Genomic DNA, 21,867 nt, shown 5'->3' with positions numbered 1-21,867 from the left:
CTTAAATTGATCAAATTTTGGGTCTTTCCTCACTCTCAGGCTCAGGTCCAGGCCCTGCCACCTCTACTCTGCATTCCCTCCACTTGTCTTGCCTTGGTTCTGCAGAACCAAACTGCCTCCAAGTTTTGTCCACGAATGGCCACAAGCATTGACTCATTCCCCACACTCTGGTCCAGAACCCACCACCCTGATTCAGCCTGTACACACCATGCTGCATCTTTGAGACTTCAGCTCCAACTGCAAAAATGTCAGGTCATACAGGCTGTTCAATAGCTCAGCTCCGACAGGAAAGTTAGTCTATTGTCTGCAGTGATTATTTTGCAGAAAAAGTGTAATTGATGAAGTATTTAGTTATTTTCTTTGCTTTATTTGCCACCAGCAAGCAGCCTCTTTCAGTCCTGAGCAATGGAGCCATCATTCATACATCTGTAGAAATTTGCAAGAGTTTTTGCTGACATACTGTTATGCCTGCAGCCCCCTCCTTTGTGAGAATCGCAAGAGCACTAGTTGAGGGGGGGTCAGTAGACCCAGGAAATGGGAGAGAGACGTGTCGAATGCCTCGTTCCACAGCGATGCAAAATAACGCGACATTGACCACTGTCTCCTGGAGACCACGTTTGTGGATTGGGGACTATGCTACGTGCAAGTCCGCGGGCAAAGTGTGCTGGTTGAGAGAGAGATTGCATCATCCCAAACTGACTGACATCTGAGACCCCGTGAGGAAGTATAAAAGAGGGTCTAGGGGAACAACCCCTTCAGACGCACCAGAAGAAACGCTAACGATCCCGTAGTAGCGGGAAGCCATTTGAAGGAAGCCACATGCGCCCGATTCAGTGGCTGGAATCAGTGGCTGGAACCACGGAAACCAGCTTTTAGCTAACAACGGGGAAGCCCGCTCTGCTGATTCAACGGATTTGCTTCATAAAAGACCCGGGCAAGTTTCTTTTCTCACAAATCTCTCTCTCTCCCCAACAAGTGAAAACCCAGCGGTCCCCAAAGGCTGAAGCCTGCAGGAACTGGGTGACTTTTATATTTCCATTGGACAATATATTATCCCCCTAGACAAACGATCGAGCTGTTTCTTATTGACGGTTATTATTAGACCCGCGCTTTTAGATTGAGTAGAGATGACGTATATTCTCTGAATGTTTGTATTAATCTTATTATTGTGCCCCTTCATAAATAAAGACTTTTAAAAATAGTACCATAAGACTTCAACAGACCTCTCTATCTTTGCTGGTAAGTGATCCAGTTACGGGATTTCGTAACAATATTAAATCTCCTTAAGCTGATAAATGAAGTAGAGCTGCTAATGTACCTCATGAATTGGAAAGGTTGGACATAAGCCAAATTGTGGCAGAGGTGTTCAGGCCCCAGAGCGATCCGAGAGTGAGTGAGAATGACTGAATGTTTGGACAATTTAAGCGCGAGGCCAAATTGAAAAGGTTAGGGCATAAGGACCAGTAGTGAGGCAAGGGCCAGTTCTGGTCACTGCTCTGCAATGTTTATTCAGCTCTGTGCTGAACTGAACCTGTGGCCTGCTCCGGTCTAGCTCCATGTCTTTTGTAAAACTTCAGTTCTGAAGCTGTTTGCTTAACTTTTATTGCTCGCCCAATTTTTTTCCCCTCTCTGCACATTTGGTATTAGATAGTTTTTTTTAAATGAGTTCTTTTGCTGTTTTTCATATTGTGTCTGCCTGTAAGGAGACAAATCTTAATGTTGTATAATATATACATAGATATTAAATGTACTTTGAACATGATAAATACTGTGGGGCAGCAAGGTAGTACAATGGTTGGCATAATGTCTTGCAGTATCAGTGACCCGGGTTCAATACCTGCCACTATCTGTAAGGAGTTAGTACACTTTCCTTGTGTTGGTGTGGGTTTCCTCCAGCAAGATAGCGGCACGACTGGTCATAGTGACTTCTACGGGGTAAACAAAAGATGCTACCATTGTACTTAAACGTACGTCTAGTGATTGCAAGATCCTGCTATTCATTAAGAACTCAAAGGACTGTAGGTCTACACCATCAGCGGGTTGCTCGCTGGCGGAGATAATGAAAGAGCTGCTCAACATGCTGCTGCCTGAGTCAATGGGGGCTTACGTCAAATAGCAAGTGACCATCGTGGCTGCTTTTCTTGTGATCGCAAGACCCCTTTGGACATTGTTAATTTGGTACGCCACAAGTTTGAGTCACTGAGTTATTAGATGCGCGCAGGGGCGGATGGAGGGAACTGAGTCCTCGGTCATCGCAAGGACAAGGACAATGTCACCCGTTTGCAGCTGCCCAAAGTGCGGGGATAAAGCCATTGCGCTTCAGCAGGAGCTGTGTGATGTGGTGTGCAGTACTGAGTCAGAGGTGCCCTTTCAGGGTCTTGCTCAGCAGAAGACAAGCTCTTTTGTGGCCGACTGCAAAACTCCAACGAGTAGAGTCCCAATCTACTCAACCTCTCATCATACATCAACCCACACATCCCCGGAATTAACCTAGTGAACCTTCTCTGCACTGCCTCGAGAGCCAGTATGTCCTTTCTTAAATATGGACACCAGAACTGCACGCAGTACTCCAGATGTGGTTTCACCAATACCCGGTACAACTGCAGTAAGACCTCCCTGTTCTTATACTCCATCCCCCTAGCAATAAAAGCCAGCATTCCATTGGCCTTCTTGACCACCTGCTGCACTTGCATACTAACTTTTTGTGTTTCCTGCACCAGGACCCCCAGATCCCTTTGCACAGAAGCACTTTCCAGTTTCTCTCCATTTAGATAATAACCTGCTCTATTATTTTTCCTGCCAAAGTGCAAGACCTCACACTTGTCAGTATTATATTTCATCTGCCAAATGTCTGCCCAATCACTCAGCCTATCTATGTCCCCCTGCAGGGTTTCAATGTCCTCCGCACTCATTACACACCCTCCCATCTTTGTGTCATCAGCAAACTTCGATACGTTGCACTTAGTCCCTTTCTCCAAATCATTAATATAGATTGTAAAGAGTTGGGGTCCCAACACCAACCCCTGCGGAACACCACTAGTCACCAACTGCCAGTCTGAGAATAAACCATTTATCCCAACTCTCTGTTTTCTGTTAGAAAGCCAATCCTCCACCCATGCCAAAATATTATCCCGAATCCCATGATTTTTTAATTTAAGTAATAATCTTTTGTGTGGCACCTTGTCAAATGCCTTTTGGAAGTCCAAATACACCACATCCACTGGTTCCCCTTTATCTACCCTATATGTTATGTCCTCAAAGAACTCCAACAAATTTGTCAAACATGTCTTCCCTTTTGTAAAGCCATGCTGACTTTGTCCTATTAAGTTATGTTTATCCAAATGCCCTGTTACTGTTTCCTTAATTATCGATTCCAACATTTTGCCAACCACAGATGTTAGGCTAACTGGCCTATAATTCCCAGCCTTCTGTCTATTGCCCTTTTTAAATAAAGGAGTTACATTAGCATTTTTCCAAACTGCCGGGACCATTGCCGATTCCAGCGAGTTTTGAAAAATTATCACTAATGCATCCATAATCCCGACCGCCACTTCCCTTAAGACCCTAGGATGCAAGCCATCCGGTCCAGGGGATTTATCCACCTTCAGTCCCATTAATTTATCAAGTACCATTTCCTTGGTGACTTGAATCGTAGTTAGCTTCTCTCCCCCTAGAGCCCCCTGTTTATCCAGTGTTGGGATATTTTGAGTGTCCTCTACTGTAAAAACTGATACAAAATATTTGTTCAGCGATTCCGCCATCTCCATGTCCCCTACCATTAATTTCCCGGTCTCATCTTCTAGGGGACCAACATTTACTTTAGCCACCCTTTTTCTTTTTATGTAACTATAAAAACTCTTACTATCTGCTTTTATGTTTTTCGCCAATTTACTTTCATAATCTATCTTCCCCTTCTTAATCAATCTTTTTGTTATTTGCTGCTGATCTTTAAAAGCTTCTCGATCTTCAATCTTCCCACTAGATTTAGCTACCTTATATAACTTTCTTTTTAGTCGTATACTTTGCTTTATTTCTTTTGTTACGTACTCGTGACACATGACAGTGGTACCCTTGTCACGTGACTGGGGTTGAAGCTATACTGGACTTGAGGTAATAGTCTTGTGATGGTGGAGTGATGTCATTTTCCCGCCAGTAGAGATCATGTGACAGGTTTTTTTTACAGGTTATAAAAGGAAAACCCCACCCTGTGAGAAGGGGCAGTTCGTGGCTGGATTTGCCAAGTTGACTTCATGCCACCGCGTGATTTAATGTGATGACGCAGTTTAATTGAAAGATGAAGTTTTATCTAATGCCTAAAGTTTAAAAGGTCATTGCTAGCAGGTTCTTTACAATACTGCTAGTTTGAGAATCAGTGGAGAGTGAAGATTGGAGTTCGGGAGTTAAAGATCGAGGAGAATTGATTTACGATGGTGAAATGGGTTCGACCTTATTTAATCCTTATTTGAAAGGAATTTGTTAACTGTTCTCGTGTTAATCTCTGCGAGATAGCAGAAGATTGAGGACAGTGTGATAAAGGAAAGTTCAGTGCCTTTAAGCAGTTTCATTTCGTAAATTCTTCGTGGGAAAAGTTCAACGTCAGGGATCGAAGCAAAACGACGTGAAAGAGAATCTAAAACGTCTTAAAAAAGTCTCTCCTTTTATATGGACTGTGAGCATTTCGAACTTTTGGCAATACTATTTTAGAGAACTGTTTTTGCAACATCGCTTTAAGAACTGTTTGAGCTGCATTGCTTTAAGAACTGTTTAAGCTGCCGCACAGCAGCTGTTTCTGGTTACGTTATTGTGTGTTTGCTTTTGGGGGGTTTGTTTTCAGTGTTTAATAAAAGTGTTATTTGTTATAAAAACCCTTGCCGAACTCATATATTTATTGTTGCCTGAATACGTAACACTTTACTTGGCCACGGATAACTATTTTTTCTTTTACATCCTTTTTTCTTCAGTGGAATATATTTTTCTTGATAATTGTAAAATAACTCCTTAAATATACACCACTGATCAAGTACCGATCTACCCTTTAATCTATTTTCCCAATCCATCTTAAGCAATTCCACTCTCATACCATCATAGTCTCCTTTATTTAAGCTCAGTACGCTTGTTTGAGATCCAACCCTCTCATCCTCTAATTGAATATGGAATTCGACCATGTTATGGTCACTCATTCCAAGGGGATCCTTTACTAGGACATTTTTTATTAGTCCTGTCTCATTACACAGGACCAGATCTAAGACTGCTTGCCCCCTTGTCGGCTCAGTAATGTATTATTCAAGGAACCCATCCCGAATACACTCAATAAACTCTTCTTCAAGGCTGCCGTGTCTGACTTGATTAGTCCAGTCAATATGAAAGTTAAAATCCCCCATAATTATAGCTGTTCCCTTATTACAAGCCCCAACTATTTCCTGATTTATGCTCCGACCAACTGAGTTACAGCTGTTTGGAGGCCTACAGACTACTCCCACCACTGCTTTTTTCCCTTTACTATTTCTTATTTCGACCCAAATTATTTTGTTATCCTGATCCTTTGAGCCAATATCATTTCGCTTTATTGCAGTGATTTCTTGCTTTATTAACATTGCCACCCCAACTCCTTTTCCTTCTTGCCTGTCTCTCCTAATTGTCGAATACACTTGTATGTTTAATTCCCAGTCCTGGTCACCCTGCAGCCATGTTTCCATAATTGCCACAATATCATAACCATACATAATTATTTGTACCGTCAACTCATCAATTTTATTCCTAATACTACGTGCATTCAAATAAAGGACTTTCAAATATGTTTGACACTTATTTCCTACCTTTTCCTTTTGTACAACTTTACGCTTATCTCCGTACATTCTTTCCCCTCCTGACACACTGTCTTTTTATTCCTTCATTTTTACCTACATCCATTACCTTCTCCATTGTCTTTTTAATTATTTGCTCTCTAGAATCCTCCCCCCCACTAGTTAGTTTAAAGACCTCTTTGCAGCCCTAGTTATATGATTCGCCAGGACACTAACCCCAGCCCGGTTCAGGTGAAGTCCGTCCCTCCGGAACAGTTCTCTCCTGTCTCAGTACTGGTGCCAGTGTCCCAAGAAGCAATACCCACTTCTCCCACACCAGTCTTTGAATGCACCCAGTTCCTCAGAGTTCACATCACAGATGATCTTACCTGCATCCTTAATATCACCTTTTTGAACAAGGCAGCACCAGCAGCACCCTATCTAGTCCTTTTAACATTCCGTAGGTTTCAATGAGATCGCCATGCATTTTTCTAAATTCCAGTGAATACAGGCCCAAAGCTGCCAAACGGTCCTTATATGTTAACCCCTTCATTCCCAGAATCATCTTTGTGAACCTCCTCTGGACTCTCTCCAGTAACAACACATCCATTCTGAGACATGGAGCCCCAAACTGTTAACAATACTCCAAGTGCGACCTGAGTAGTGTCTCATAAATGTTCAGCTTTATCTCCTTGCTGTCATATTCTATTCTCCTTGAAATAAATGCCAACATTGCATTTGCCTTCTTTACCATAGACTCAACCTGTAAATTAACCTTCTGAAGTCTTGCACAAGGACTCCCAAGTCCCTCTGCACCTGAGATGTTTGAATTTTCTCCCCATTTAGATAACAGTCTGCACTATTGTTCCTTTTACCAAAATGCATTAACATACATTTCCCAACATTGTATTCCATCTGCCACTTTTTTTGCCCATTCTTCCTACTTGTCCTGCTGCAAACACATTGCATCCTCATCACTACCCACACCACCACCCATCTTTGTATCATCCACAAACTTGGCCACAAAGCCATCAATTTCACTACCTAAAGCACTGACAATGTGAAAAGTAGCAGTCCCAATACTGACCCCTGAGGAACATCACTAGTCACTGGCAGCCAAACAGAAAAAGCCCCCTTTATTCCAACTCGTTGCCTCCTGCCTGTCAGCCCTTCCTCTATCCATGCCTGTATATTTCCTGTAACACCATAGGATTTTATCTTGTTAAGCAGCCTCATGTGTGGCACCTAATCAAATGCCTTTTGAAAATCCAAGTAAATGACATCCACTGCCTCTCCTTTGTCTACCCTGCTTGTTACTTCCTCAAAGAACTCTAACAAATTTGTAAGGCAAGACTTCCCATTACAGAAATCATGCAGACTTTGACTTACTTTTTCATTAGTCTCCAAGTACCCTGTAACTTCAGCCTTAATAATAGACTCCAACATTTTCTCATCCACTGAGGTTAGACTAATGGGCCTATAATTTCCATTCTTTTGCCTTCCCCCTTCTTAAAGAGTGGAGTGACATTTGCAATCTTTCAATACTCCGGGACCATGGCAGAATCAAGTGATTCCTGAAAGATCATGACCAATGGATCCGTTATCTCTTCAGCAACCTCTCTCAGGACTCTGGCATGTAGTCTATCTGGTCCAGATGACTTATCCACCTTAAGACCTTTCAGCTTGCCAAGCACTTTTTCCTTTGTAATAGCAATGGCACTCACCCTTGCTCCCTGACACTCGTGGACCTCTGGCACACTGGTAGCATCTTCCACAGTAAAGAGTGATGCAAAGTACCTATTAAATTCATCTGCCATTTCTTTGTCCACCATTACTACCTCCTAATTTGCCAGTGGTCCAATATCAATGCTCACCTCCTTTTTGCTCTTTATATAACTGAAAAACCTTTTAGTATCCCGCTTTATATTATTGCCAATTTTACCCTCATTTCATCTTTTCCCTTCTTATAGTTTTTCTTAGTTGCCTTCTGTTGGATTTTAAAAGCTTCCCAATCATCCAACTTCCCATTCACTTTTACTACCTTATATGCTCTTTCCTTGGCTTTTATATAGTCCTCAACTATTGTCAGCTACGGTTTCCTACCCTTGCTATCTGAGAACAACTACTTCTGTGGGCCATAGTTATCCTGCGCCCTGTGAACTATTCCTAGAAACTTCAGCCAAATCTGCTCTGCCATCATCCCCACCTGTATCCTCCTCTAATCCACCTGGACAAGCTCCTCTCTCATGCCTCCTTAGTTCCCTTTATTCTATACGCAGTCCCCAGATTACAAACGAGTTCTGTTCCTGTGTCCATCTTTAAGTCGGATTTGTACGCAAGTCGGAACAAGTACATCCAGTATTATTTAGCGTCAGTAAGTCAATCGTTTGTCTTAGTATGTAGTATATATTTTACCTTTCTATGCATATAAAACACTTAAGAAACGTAGGTATTCCAATAATTAAACCACTGCGTTGCTTAGTAATAATTGTAGCTTTCATCAGGGCAGGGCCTTTCACATGCTCCATTATTCTCACTTTATCCGTTATCCTTTAAAATTGTTCCGGTCATTGACCGACTGTAGCTTAATGCTTTTCCAATGACCGATGACGTTTCACCTCTTTTCAAACACTTTAATAGTTTCTACTTTATTTTCAATCATGATCACTTCCCATCAATGGAACAGAAACACTGTGAGCAGCAGGTCCCAAGCTCCACCTGCTCCCAAGGTTCGCCGGGTCCTAAGGACCACTGCACTGAATTCCCCGGGTCCTAAAGTCCACCACACTGAGTCAGGTTAAATGGAACAAGTGGGGGTTGTGCTGGGTTTGGGTATTTGATCTTCCACAATATTCCATGTGGGAATTTAAACTGGAGGTGGCAGTGTCTTTTTTACAAGGTCGAGTTGCAAGCTCGACATCAACTTGGCATGGATGGAGAGCGCGCTCAGAAGCGTTCTGTCACTGAAGCGAACTCAGGAACCTCCATTCTCGAGCCTGGCGCTGATCTCACTGCACCACCGGTCGACTAGAAAAGGGGGCCTGGGCGGGGTCAGGGTGAATCTTCCTAAGAAAAATTTAAGCCAAATACAAAGTTACACACTCAACACAGTGTTAACGGCAACGACTTAAAATGGCAGACAGCGTCGCGGTCCGAATTAAATGGCGGATAGCATTCTCCTTCCTTGGTTCGTAAGTACGAGTCGTTTGCAAGTTAGATGTTCGTAACTCGGGGACCACCTGTATTGTGATACTGATACGTGTGACTTATGCTTCTCCCTCTCAAATTGCAATCATATTACAATCACTGCCTCCTAAAGGTTCCTTTACATTAAGCTCCCTAATAAGATCTGGGTTATTACGCAACACGCAATCAAAGATATCTTTCCTCAAGTAGGCTCAAGCACAAGCTGCTCTAAAAGCCATCTCTTAGGCATTCAACAAATTCCCTCTCTTACGATCTGACACCAACCTGATTTTCCCAATCCCCTCTTGCATATTGAAGTCCCCTATTACAATTGCGACATTACACTTATTACATGCCTTCTCCAGCTCCCTTTGCAATCTCAACCCCACATCTTGGCTATTTGGAGGCCTACATATGATTCCCATAATTGTTTTTTTAACCCTTACAGTTTCTTAACTCCACCCACAAAAGATTCAACATCCTCTGACCCTATGTCACCTCTTTCTAAAGATCACTATTACTGTTTCACTTACGTTTCTTACCAATAGGGGCACACCACCACCTATGCCTTCCTGCATGTCCTTTCCATACAAAGTATATCCATTGAATCAAGCTCCCAACTATGACCTTCTTTCAGTCACGACTCAAGTGATGCCTACGTCAGACCGAGCAACCTCTAATTGTGCCACGAGTTTGTCCACCTTATTGTGACTGCTATGTGTATTTAAATATAGAACCTTCAGTCCTGCATGCTTCACCCTTTTGGATTTTGCTTCCATGGTACAATTTAACTCTTTGCTCAGTCTGCATTAGTACCTAGTCATTGCTTGTCCTTCTTTACATTCATGTTACATCCATCATTTACTTGTAAACCTGCTGGCTCATCCTCAGCTCTAACAAAAAAATTTCCATTCACCTGCCATATTAGTTTAAAATTGCTCCCAACAACACGAGTAAACCTGCCCACAAGAACAATCTCTTAGGATTCAAGTGCAACCCATCCCTTATGTACAGGTCACACCACCCCCAGAAATCAGAATCCCTGCCCCCTGCTCCAATTCTTCAGCCACGCATTTATCTGCCACCTCATTCTATTTCTATCCTCACTGTCGCATGGCACAGGCAGCAATGCCAAGAATACGAACCTCGAGGTCCTGCTTCTCAGCTTCTTTCCTAGCTCCTTGTACTCTGCTTCCAGGACCTCCTCCCATTTCCTACCCATGTCATTGGTACCAATATGTACCACATCTTCTGACTGCTCACCTTCCCTTTTCAGGATATTGTGGACGTGTTCAGAAACATCGCAGACCCTGGCAACTGGGAGGCAAACTACTATCTGTATTTATTTTTCACATCCACAGAATCGCCTATCCATCTCCCCACCCCCCAACTACAGTCCCCTATTACTGCAGCCATCCTCTTCAGTTCCTTACCCTTCTGAGCCACCGGGCCAGACTCTGTGCCAGAGGCACAGTTGCTGTTGCTTCCCCCAGATAGGCCGTTACTCCATCCCCCAATAGTACTCAAAATGATGTTTTTATTGTTGAGGGGCATGGTCACTGATATTCTCCCTTCCCTCTCCTGTCAGTCAGGGTGACTACCTTCCTGTAGCTCCTGTCTATCACTGTTTCACTTACCCTATCAAACTGAAGATCATCCAGCTGCAGCTCCAATTCTTTAACACCATCTCTAAGGAGCTGCATCTTGAATCACCTCATGCAGGTGTGGCCAACAGAGAGGTTGAGAGTCTCCTGGAAATCCAACATCTGACACCCAAAACAGAACACTGGCCCCGAAGACATACCCCCTATTCTTTCAAGAGTAAAATAAGAAAAATGGAATCAGAAACAAGAAATGAACTTACCTTGCCTCTGTCTGTTCCTGCTGAAGCTTTGTTGAGCTAAAGTCTTACCACTCTGACTCACTTACCACTCCCACGATGACCAATCCGCTAGACAGTACCCTTTTTTATGGAGACTAAGTTTGTAAAGCTCTTCGCCAAACTTGTGCAGGAACACTTCTATTGCGTCTCCGCAGTACTCCAACCAACGACCAATATATACATTATATATAAATTATATAGTTATATATAATATAGTTAAATGTCAATAAACTTGACTTGATGCAACAGAATAAAGTTACTCTCATTTGGCAGAGTGAGAATTTCAATCAAGCTGAGGGAATGGGCCAAGGATGAGTTCAACAGGTGACCAAGGACTTCAAACAACTTCTACATGAGAAGAATTGGAAGGTTGAGAGGAATTCATCAAACCACACACTGTGCAGTGTAAACTAGGGACCACACCTGATGTGTCCACGGGCAGTGTAAACCAGTGACCACACTCACTTAGTATCCACTTTAAACCTTATATTGGGCAATGTAAACCAGTCAATTCTCCCACTGTGTCCACTCTACAACACACACTAGTCAGTGTTAAACAGTGACCATACCCATTTGTCCACTCCCAGCCTCGCACTGGGCAGTGTAAATCGGAGGCACTCACTCAGTATCCAGTCCAAACCTCACATCAGGCAATGTAAATCAGTGACTATACAGACTATGTCCACTCCACAACACACACTAGGCAGTGTAAACCAATGACTGCACCTACTGTGTTCACTGCAAACTTGGGGCTCCAATTAGGGCAAAATTAATCTCATTTGACCATTCATTCATGCTTAAATTTTAACCACCCATCACTGGAAATCTCTGATGCATTATGACAGAAAAATGGTTTTAATGAGAAGGAGTAGCCATGGACCAGACTCATGTCATCCCTCCTTTGCTATAACTTTCTACAGATGACAGCATTCTAACCAGCTGTATCACCGTCTACTATGGTGGGGTGGGAATCAAAAGAAGCTGCAGAAAGTTGTGAACTCAGTCAGCTCCATCATGGGTAGTAGCCTCCCCAGCAACCAGGGCATCTTCAAGAAGCGATGCCACAAAAAGGTGGCATCCATCATTCAGCATTCCTATCACCCGGGACATGCATTCTCATTACTACCATCAGGAAGGAGATACAGGAGTCTGAAGGAAAACAGATTCAGGAACAGCTTCTTCCCATCTGCCATCCAATTTCTGAATGGACATTGAACTCATGAACACTACCTCACTACATTTTTTGCATTTTTTTAAACTATTATATTTACTGTAATTCAGTTTTTATTCTGTATTGAGATGTAACTGCCGCCACAAAAAAAAGTTCACAAAATATGCCGATGATATTAAACCTGATTCTGACTTCCTCATAATCCCTTAAGTTTGCTCACCACCACAACTCCTGCCACTTTGCAGATTTGCAATGATTGTTTTCACTTACTTAAGCAGCTTCAAATAAATGTACTAATCAGGACAATTCCAGCTCCACTTTTCATTCATTAGGTCTTAAATTACACACAACCCCAAAGCCATTGTTCAATAAACACAACAAAAAAAACGCTTCCCAACAGCTACCAACCTGTTTAAGAAATGATTAAAGATTGAAAACATGCCGGACAGTCACAAACAATCACCGTCAGAAATCTTGGAGCAAGTCAAAGGGACCATGCAAGGGAAAAACAATCAACTGAGAGCTGTGGGAAGGCAGCCAGAGAAACATTGAAGGAACTAAATTCAATGGAGTCTGTGCCAAATATTCAAATTCCTTCATCTCGACACGATTAGATCAACTTGATTGCACCCACATTCTCACATGACTCTCAAGAATTACTCAGACATGCCACAGATAAGCACGCCTGTTACAGAACTGCACTGCACATCTGAAAAATTTGGGTTACAGGAACTCAACCAAGAAAGCAAAACTTGTTTTGTATCACAAATAAAATGCTGGAGAAACTCAGCAGGTCAAGCAGCATCTATGGAAGTGAATAAACAGTTGACATTTTAGGCAGAGACCCTTCTTCAGGACTGAAAAGGAAGCAGGAAGACACAAGAATTAAAAGATCGGAGGAGGGGAAGGAGGACAGCTGGAAGGTGATAGGTGGGTAGGAAAGGAAAAGGGCTGGTGAGGAAAGAATCTGATAGGAATGCAGAGGGGATAGGAGAAAGGGAAGGAAAAGGGGACTTGGGGAGGAGCTGATAGGCAAGTGAGGAGGTGGTAAGAGGCCACAATGGTGAATAGAATAGGGAGGGAATTTTTTTTTACCCGAAAGGAGAAATCCTTCTTACTCAGATGGAAAGTAAGGTATTGCTCCTCCACCCTGAGGGTGGCCTCAACATGACACAAGAGGAGGGCATGGAATGCCACCAGGAAGTTCTGCTTTTGGCAGATGGAGCAGAGAGGTTAGTTTTGTATATTCTTCTTGTGACTTTGTGTGTTTCTTCTGAGTACTCTGGTTTCCTCCCACATTCCAAAGAAATAAGGATTTGGTGACTGAGTTGTGTTCATGCTGCATTAGCACCGGATGAATGACCATACTTGCAATATGCCCAATGTACTCCTTGCTGATCTGATAGGATACAAACCGAGCATTTCACTGTATGTTTCGATGTACGTGATAAATAAAACTAATCTTATTCTTTACAGTAGCAAGTGAACTGGAGTACTTCAGAATCAGGTTTATTATCACTGTTTTATATGGTATGAAGTACAAGACACAAGAGATTCTGCAGAATCTTGAGCAAGTCACACAAAATGCTGGAGGACCTCAGCAGAACAGGCAGCACCTACAGAGTGAAATGAACAGTTGATATGTCAAACATTCCAGCATTTTGTGTGTGATGCTTATGACATGAACTTTATTACTTTACGGACAGACATACTTTATTGATCCTGAGGGAAATTGGGTTTTGTTACAGTCGCACCAACCAAGAATAGTGTAGAAATATAGCAAGATAAAACCATAACTAATTAAATAATAAGTAAATTATGCCAAGTGGAAATAAGTCCAGGGCCAGCCTATTGGCTCAGGGTGTCTGACACTCTGAGGAAGGAGTTGTAAAGTTTGATGGCCACAGGCAGGAATGACTTCCTGTGACGCTCGGTGTTGCATCTCGGTGGAATGAGTCTCTGGCTGAATGTACTCCTGTGCCTAACCAGTACATTATTGAGTGGATGGGAGACATTGTCCAAGATGGCCTGCAACTTGGACAGCAAATTTCAACATGACAGTCCAAATCAAAGCCCTTAACCACACTCTACCTTTCACATCCATCCCCAAGAGAATCAAAGTTAACAACATGAAAACAAGCCACTCGGTCAATGCCGACCAGTGGGCATTCATCGGTATTAGTTCCACCACTTGACCCATAGCCTTCCAAGCTCTGATGATTTAACTACTCATTAAGACTCTTTTCAATGCTGTCAGAATCAGGTTTAATATCACAGGTATATGTTGTGAAATTTGTTGTTTCTTTTTATTAGTTTTTTTATACATTTTCTACATCGCTACAGATAAAAAAACCCAGATCAAAATGAAGAACACTGATACAGTGCAAAAATAAACATACAATAATATGATACAAAGAAAGATAATTGAGAAAGCACCCAAATTGAAGACATGTAAAATTAGTATCCTCCCCAAGCCCCACAACAAAAAAAAACTCCAGACCAACCACAACACAATATAGAGAATATAAATCAGGACAATCAAACCCCCAAAACTGTAAATACACTTAGCAGAAGATATTAATGCCTACTACCAAAAAAAAAGCTGAAAGCAAGGGACCGAAAAAAAACCTTAGTTAAGAGGAAGGTTATGAAAGTACTCAATAAAAGGTCCCCAGACCTTATGGAACTTTAAATCCGAATTAAGAACTGAATAATGAATTTTTTCAAGGCCTAAGCAGGCCATAATATCATTAAGCCATTGAGCATGCGTGGGCGGGGCAACATCTCTCCACCTAAGGAGGATTAAACGTCTAGCCAGGAGAGAGGCAAAAGATAGTATTCGACACTTAGTCAAACTCAGACGTAAATCTGTCTCACCCCAGAAACCAAACAAAGCAATTAAAGGGTTAGGTTCTAGGTGGTGATTCAGAATCTACGATAACGTTATGAAGACATCTTTCCAAAATTTCTCCAAGCTAGGACAAAACCAGTACATATGAATGAGACAGGCCTCACCCCTTTTGCATTTATCACAAAGCAGACTAATGTTAGGGTAAAATCGAGATAATTTAGATTTAGACATATGGGCTCTATGAACAATCTTAAACTGTAAAAGGCACTGGCGGGAACAAAGAGAGGTTGAATTAACCGATTTGAGAATCGAAAAATTTGATGTTCTGCTGCAGCATTATTTTTTAAAAACTGAATCACAGTAAGAAATATATGTAAAAATTATGTATAGAAAAAGAGAGAACAAAAACTAGTGAGGTTTTCATTGTCCATTCAAAAATCTGATGGTGGAGGGGAAGAAGCTGTTCTTGAAACATTGAGTATGTATCTTCGTGCTCCTGTACCTCCTACTTGATGGTAGCAATTTGAAGAGGGCATGTCCTGGGTGATGGGTGTCCTTCATGATGGATACCACCTTCTTGAGGCATTACGTTTTGAAGGTGTCAATGCTGGGGTGGCTAGTGCCCACAAAGGGGCTAGCTGTATTTACAAGCATCCTCAGAGATTGTTGACACCCAGGGACTTCACACTGTTCACTATTTTCACTGCTGATCCCTTGATAAAGGCTGTTATGTGTTCTCTCGACTTTCCCTTCCAAAGTCAACAAACAATTCCTCAATTCTACTGACATTGAGTGCAAAGTTGTTATTGTGACACCACTCAACCAGCTGATTTATCTGGCTCCAGTATGTCTCCTCGTCATAATCTGAAGCTCTGCCAACAATATTGGTGTCATCGGCAAATTTATAGAAGGCGCTTAAGCCTAGCCACTCAGTTGTATATGTAGAGGGAATAGAGCAGTGGGCCAAGAATGCATCCTTGACGTGTGACAGTGTTGAATGTCAGAACCGCACTGACTGTGGTCTCCCGGTGAGGAAGTCAAGGATCCAGTTGCAGAAGGATGAACAGAGGCCCAGGTTTCAAAGCTTGTTGATTAGAACCGAGGGCATGATTATGTTTTATACTGAGCTATAATCAATAAACAGCAGCCTGATGTGGGTGTTGCTATTGTCCGCAGGATCAAAGGCCAACTGGAGAGCCATTGAAATTGCTTCTGTTGTTGACCTATTGTGCCAATAGGTAAATTACAGCAGATCCAAGTCCTTGCATAGGCAAGAGCTAACTTTAGCCATGACCAACCTCTCAAAACGCTTCTTCAGTCAATATGAGTGCAACTGGGGGATAGTCCTTGAGGCAGCTCACCCTGCTCTTGAGTATTGGCATGATCATCACCCTTTTGAAGCAGGTGTGAACTTCCATCTGCTGCAGTGAGAGACTGAAGATGTCCTTGAACATACCCCATGGTTGGTTGGCACAAGTTTCAAAGCCTTTCCAGGTACACCATCAGGGCCTGACGCCTTGCGAGGGTTCACCTTCATGAAAGATGTTCTGATGTTAGCCTCCAAGACAGAGATCACAGGGGGATGCTGAAGGGGTTTGTACAGGTGTTATTGTCCCTTTCAAAGCATGCACTAAAGCTATAGAGCTCATCTAGGAGTGAAGCATCATAGCCATTCATAATGTTAGGTTTTGCCTTGTAGGAAGTAATGACTTGCAAACCCCGTCAGAGCTGACATGCATCTGATTCTGTCTCTAACTTCAATTAGAATTGTTTTTAATCACCCTTAAAATAGCTTTCCGGAGGTCATACCTGTAAGCCTTGCATGGTTCTGAATCACTAGTCTTGAACGCCACAGATCTAGCCCTCAGCAGACTACAAGCTCCTGGTTCTTCCACAGCTTTTGGTTTGAGTAAGTCTGATATGTTCTCGAAGGCACACACCCATCCAATGGGTCTCAATGAAGTCTGTGATAACTACAGTATATTCATTTAGATTCAAAGATGAGTCCCTATATATTGTCCAGTCTACCGACTCAAAGCAGTCCTGTAAGTGCTCTTCCACCTTCCTTACCATACCTTCTTGATCCTCACCACTGGTGCTACTGTCTTTAGTCTCTGCCTATATGCCGCAGGTAAAGTACAATCAGGTAATCAGACTTTCCAAAGAGTGGGCGTAGGATGGCAAAGTGAGTGTACTTGATGATGGTATACAGTAGTTAAGTGTGTTGGCTCATCTAGTTTCACAAATGATATGCTGGAGGTTGTTCTTCAAGCTGGCCTGGTTGAAATCCCCCATAGTGATAGAGAAGGCATCACAGGGTGCATTGGTTTGTGACTGCAATTACGGTGCTCAGCTTCTTTGGAGTCTGTCTGACGTTGACCTGAGGTGGAATGTCCACCGCTATCATGATGATGGTGGAAAACTCCCTCAGCAGACAAAATGAACAACATTTGACTGTTAGATGTTTGTGCTCAGATAAGACTGACACATAACCACGTCTAGCACTACGATGAGTTAATAATACAGCATACTCCACTTCCTCTACCTTTAAAAGACTAAGCTGTCCTGGCTTTAAGGTGAAGCCATTGGGCTGTAGTGCCATGTCCAAGATAAGGTGTATGAGACATGCTTCCTTTAAACAAAACACACAGTGATCCCTGATGTCCATCTGGTGTTGCAATCTTCACTTGAGGTCTTCAATTTTATTTCCAGAGACTGTACAAGTGCCAGGAGGATAGTCCGGGGAGGGGGGGGGGGGTCACACCCTCTAAGATTCAATGATACATGCAGACTGGTTCAGCTTCAGTTTTGTTTGTAAATTTATTTTTTATTGAAATTCATCATCAAACAAACATTTCCATAAGATGTATTTCAGACATTGTACATCTATATCATATAATCATATATATCACAAATCTCCACAATATATTTATCTGAGGTATACACTTATAGAAAAGAGTGGAAAGAAAAAACAAGCAAAAGGAAAGAACTATGTACAAGTAGGGAGTGATCTTTTTTTTTACAACAGATTCATTGATTTGTGAGAATAAAATCAGGCCTATGAGGCATTATGTAGTTAAACCATTGTTCCCAGTATGAATCAAATTGTTCCAGCTTATGATTAACAGATGCTGTTACCTTCTCCATTTGTAAATGTCCATTGTAATTTCCATCCATATATTTAAAGTTGGACTCTCCTGTGATAACCATTTCCTAGTAAGAGTCTTTTTACCAGCCACCAATAATATATTCATTAAATATTTATCTCTTTTCAACCATTCTTAAGGTATATATCCAAGATATATGGTCTTACTCTCTAAGGGTATTTCACATTTAAAGATATCTTGTAGGACACTGTGTATCCCCCTCCAATAGTTTTTGATAACAGGGCAGTCTCAAAAAATATGATAATAATATGATTTAAAAATGATATTAACTGTCCTGACGAAGGGTCTCGGCCCAAAACGTCAACAGTGCTTCTCCCTATAGATGCTGCCTGGCCTGCTGTGTTCTACCAGCATTCTGTGTGTGTTGTTTGAATTTCCAGCATCTGCAGATTTCCTCATGTTTGCTGCATAATAATTTGCGTTTTGGTTTCCACAATTTCTCCAGCAAACAGGGAGGTTACTATCATAATGGGATTTCTGAGAGGGTGTAATAAAATATCTTATCAAGTTTTTCCATCCAAACTCCCTCCATTTCTGTGAACTGGTATACTTACCTCTATTGATATCTCCATATTGTTGTCCATTCTTCCTCAGATATAGTTATCCCTCCTTCCTTCTCCCATTTTGTTTTAATGTTTGAAGTTGAATGTGTTTTAAGATTTGACAACCCCTTACACATGCTTGAAATGATTCTACTATCAATATCTGAATTATATGCTTTTCTAAAGAGCTCTATCAAGCATATATTTGCCTTGGTTACATTTTTAAATGCCTTATTAACATATTGTCACATCTGTAAATACCAATAAAAATCTTGTTTCTCTAATAAGTGTTTCTCTTTAAGCAAATCCAGCGCGTCCCGTAGTAACTTTCCGACAAACTCTGTCATGGACGAGCCCTCCACTTCTTCGGGACCATTGTAGATTCTGATATTTTTCCGCCGTGATCTTCCCTCCAGGTCAAGCAGTTTACCTTCTTGGTGATGTATTATTTTTATTGTCTTGCTCAGTATCTGTTCCACGTTTTGAATGTGATCTTCCACCTTCTCAATTAGAGTCTCTGCTACTGCTATTTTTTGATTAACGCTGGCGAGCTCTGCCTTAGTATCACGGAGCTGCTGCTTTATATCTTTCTGGACCTCTATTTCTTTCAGGATTTCGAAGACATTCGCCACTTCAACTGAACGAGGCCCAGCAGCCGCCTCGCTAGCACACGGTCAGGTCGGACAGCCGCTCACTGCACTCCTCTCGGACACAGGCTCAGCACTGTCGCTTTTTTTATTTCCATTTCTTCTCCCCATTCTTGCCCTCTTTTCAATTCAAATATTTTTCGAAAAATATTATATTTGATGGGTTAACTGGGCTTAATACGCGTTTTTCCAGAGGAGCTAGTGACTTAAGCCGCCATTCTCAACGATGACATCACCGGAACGTCAGCTTCCGTTTTCTTAAAGGAAAACTGCACTCGTGACTTGAGTCTGCCATCCAAGATCCGCTGAATTCACTAGATTTGAGTATCAATAATTTTTTTAAAAACCATCTTAAACCAGTGCTGCTTATTGAAGTAAGCTGTGTCTGTGCATTTCAGCTGTTGTGGTCCTAAATAGGAATATTTGATGATTCCCATTGGAGCTGCATGCAAAGAGTCACCACTTATGAGGACCATCTTCCCTGATTTGTGAATTACTTTTCTTCCACCACTCTCCCTGGCAGTGTTCCAGGTATTCACCATTCTCCAGTGGGAAAGACCCTTCCTCTACACACCCAGATTCTCCAATATCTCTCACCCCTTACCCTAAAACTTTGCCCTCTTGTTCTGTTGCACTTTGATAAGGGGAAGTTTCCTGCATTCTACCCTCTCTGTACCACTCATAATTTGATATTCCTCCCTTAACACTCTGGTCCTGGGAGAATAGACCCAATCTCTCTTTATACCTTAACTGCTCCACACCAGGCAACATCCTAGTGAATTTCCCCTGCACCCTTCTGCACACCTCACTGCAATCCACATCATCTCTCCACACCATGTTAGGATCAAATGATCCAACCATGGACCATCTCAACACAAATTATGAATCTGTGAACAGGGTCTACTTGGGCAGTACACAGTCTTTACACAATTCAACATCTCAGGCTGCTTCACAGTAACAGCTAGCATTCAAAATCTGACACCAAGCCACAAAGGGAGTTCAGAATAGATGAGTAAAGACAGATTAAAGAGGAAAGTTTCAACACAGATCAAAGAAAGGAAAAGAGATGGGGGATGGAATTATAGACCTGAAGGCAGGGTCACTAACTGGAAGGTGATTAAAATTAGGTACATTCATGAAGGTGATCAAAAACTACAGATGGATCTTGATTAGCTGGGTAAGTGGGCCAAGGAATGACAAATGGAGCTTAATTTGAATACATGTGGCATAACGCATTTTAGGAAGTTAAACCGGGGTAGGACTTTCATACGAATGGCAAGACTCTGCAGAGTGTTGTAGACAGAGGAACCTATTGGTACAAGTGCATTATTCCTTGAACCTTGTGTCACAAGTAGACGGATTGGTCAAGATGGCACCTGGTATGCTTTCCTCAGTCAAAAATGGGATATTATGCTGCAGTTGGAGAAGACACTGGTGATACAACACCTGGAGTATTGTATATAGATTTGATTATCCTGTTATCAGAAAGAAATAGTTAAGCTAGACTTACAAGAATATCCTGAGTCCGAGAGAGAAGTTGGACAGGCTAGGACTTCCTTCCCTTACATTCAATAGGTTCAATTGGTACATTTAATGTCAGAGAAATGTATACAATATACATGCTGAAATTCTTTTTCTTCGCAAACATCCACAAAAACAAAGAACAAATAACAGTTAAATGTTAGAACCCAAAGCCCCCCCAACACCCCCTCCCCCACCAGCAAAAAGCAACAGCAACCTCACCAAGCACAAGTGTGCAGCAAAGCATCAATAAAGACACAGACCTACAGTACCCCAAAGACTACTCGCTCACCCAGTATTCGACATACCACAGGCTCTCTCTCCCCCCAACAAGGGGAAAATATTGATATTCCTCCCTTAATACTCTGGTCCTCGGAGATTTGATTATCCTGTTATCAGAAAGAAATAGTTAAGCTAGATTTACAATAATATCCTGAGTCCTAGAGAGAAGTTGGACAGGCTAGGACTTTCTTCCCTTACATTCAATAGGTTCAATTGGTACATTTACAGTGCGAGGGACACATGACAACAACTTGCTGATTTATGGTGTTAAAAGTCTATTGCGTCACTTTTTCAGAGCCCTGTGTCCAAAAAACTCAGGTCTCTGGGCACATAACCAGCAGCAAACCCACTGCATCTGATCTTCCATGTTCTCCCGCGACACATCAGTTGGCAGCGGCAACACTAGCCTTGGATCAGCCAGTCTCCAGAGCCACGAAAATCCAGCACACTGAAGGTGCGCTAGTCTTCCAGGCTGCATCCTTGGTATATCGAAATGTGGCCCGTCAAGAGGCCTTGAGAGCAGGTCCCATTTCCTTAAAGAACCGAAGTCAGCATGCAACTCCAGATCATGGTCTTTGAAAGACCCTTGAAAGTGAAAAAAATTTCAAAGATAGAAATAAAGCTGTTTCTGAAAATGCAAGCAAAGAAATCATCATTAGACGCCATCATTCCTAAGCTCCGCCCTCTTCCATGTAGAAGGGGAATGACCTTATAGAGGTGTATAAAATCACAAGGGATTGCACAGTCTTTTTCCCATGGAAAGGGAATCTAAAACTAAAGGGCATAGATTTAAGGTGAGAGATGAAATATTTAAAAACGATCTGAGGGGCAATTT

General features: G+C 42.1%; 1 protein-coding gene across 2 annotated transcripts in view; it reads right to left on the bottom strand.

The window, feature by feature from the left end:
* LOC132398608 (anion exchange protein 2-like) overlaps nt 1-21,867 on the bottom strand; it is a 247,827-nt gene that overhangs the window by 176,509 nt on the left and 49,451 nt on the right. Inside the window, exon 1 of one of the 2 annotated variants that reach the window (XM_059978280.1) lies at nt 12,431-12,452. The exons of the other annotated variant lie outside the window; for it this stretch is intronic. The gene's annotated coding sequence lies outside the window, so the exon portion shown is untranslated. Of the gene's footprint in view, nt 1-12,430; nt 12,453-21,867 lie in introns of those variants that run through there. 2 annotated transcript variants of the gene reach the window in all.

The sequence above is a fragment of the Hypanus sabinus genome, chromosome 1 (assembly GCF_030144855.1).
Source record: "Hypanus sabinus isolate sHypSab1 chromosome 1, sHypSab1.hap1, whole genome shotgun sequence".
NCBI lineage: Eukaryota > Metazoa > Chordata > Chondrichthyes > Myliobatiformes > Dasyatidae > Hypanus > Hypanus sabinus.
This window is presented reverse-complemented; position numbering and strand designations above follow the sequence as displayed.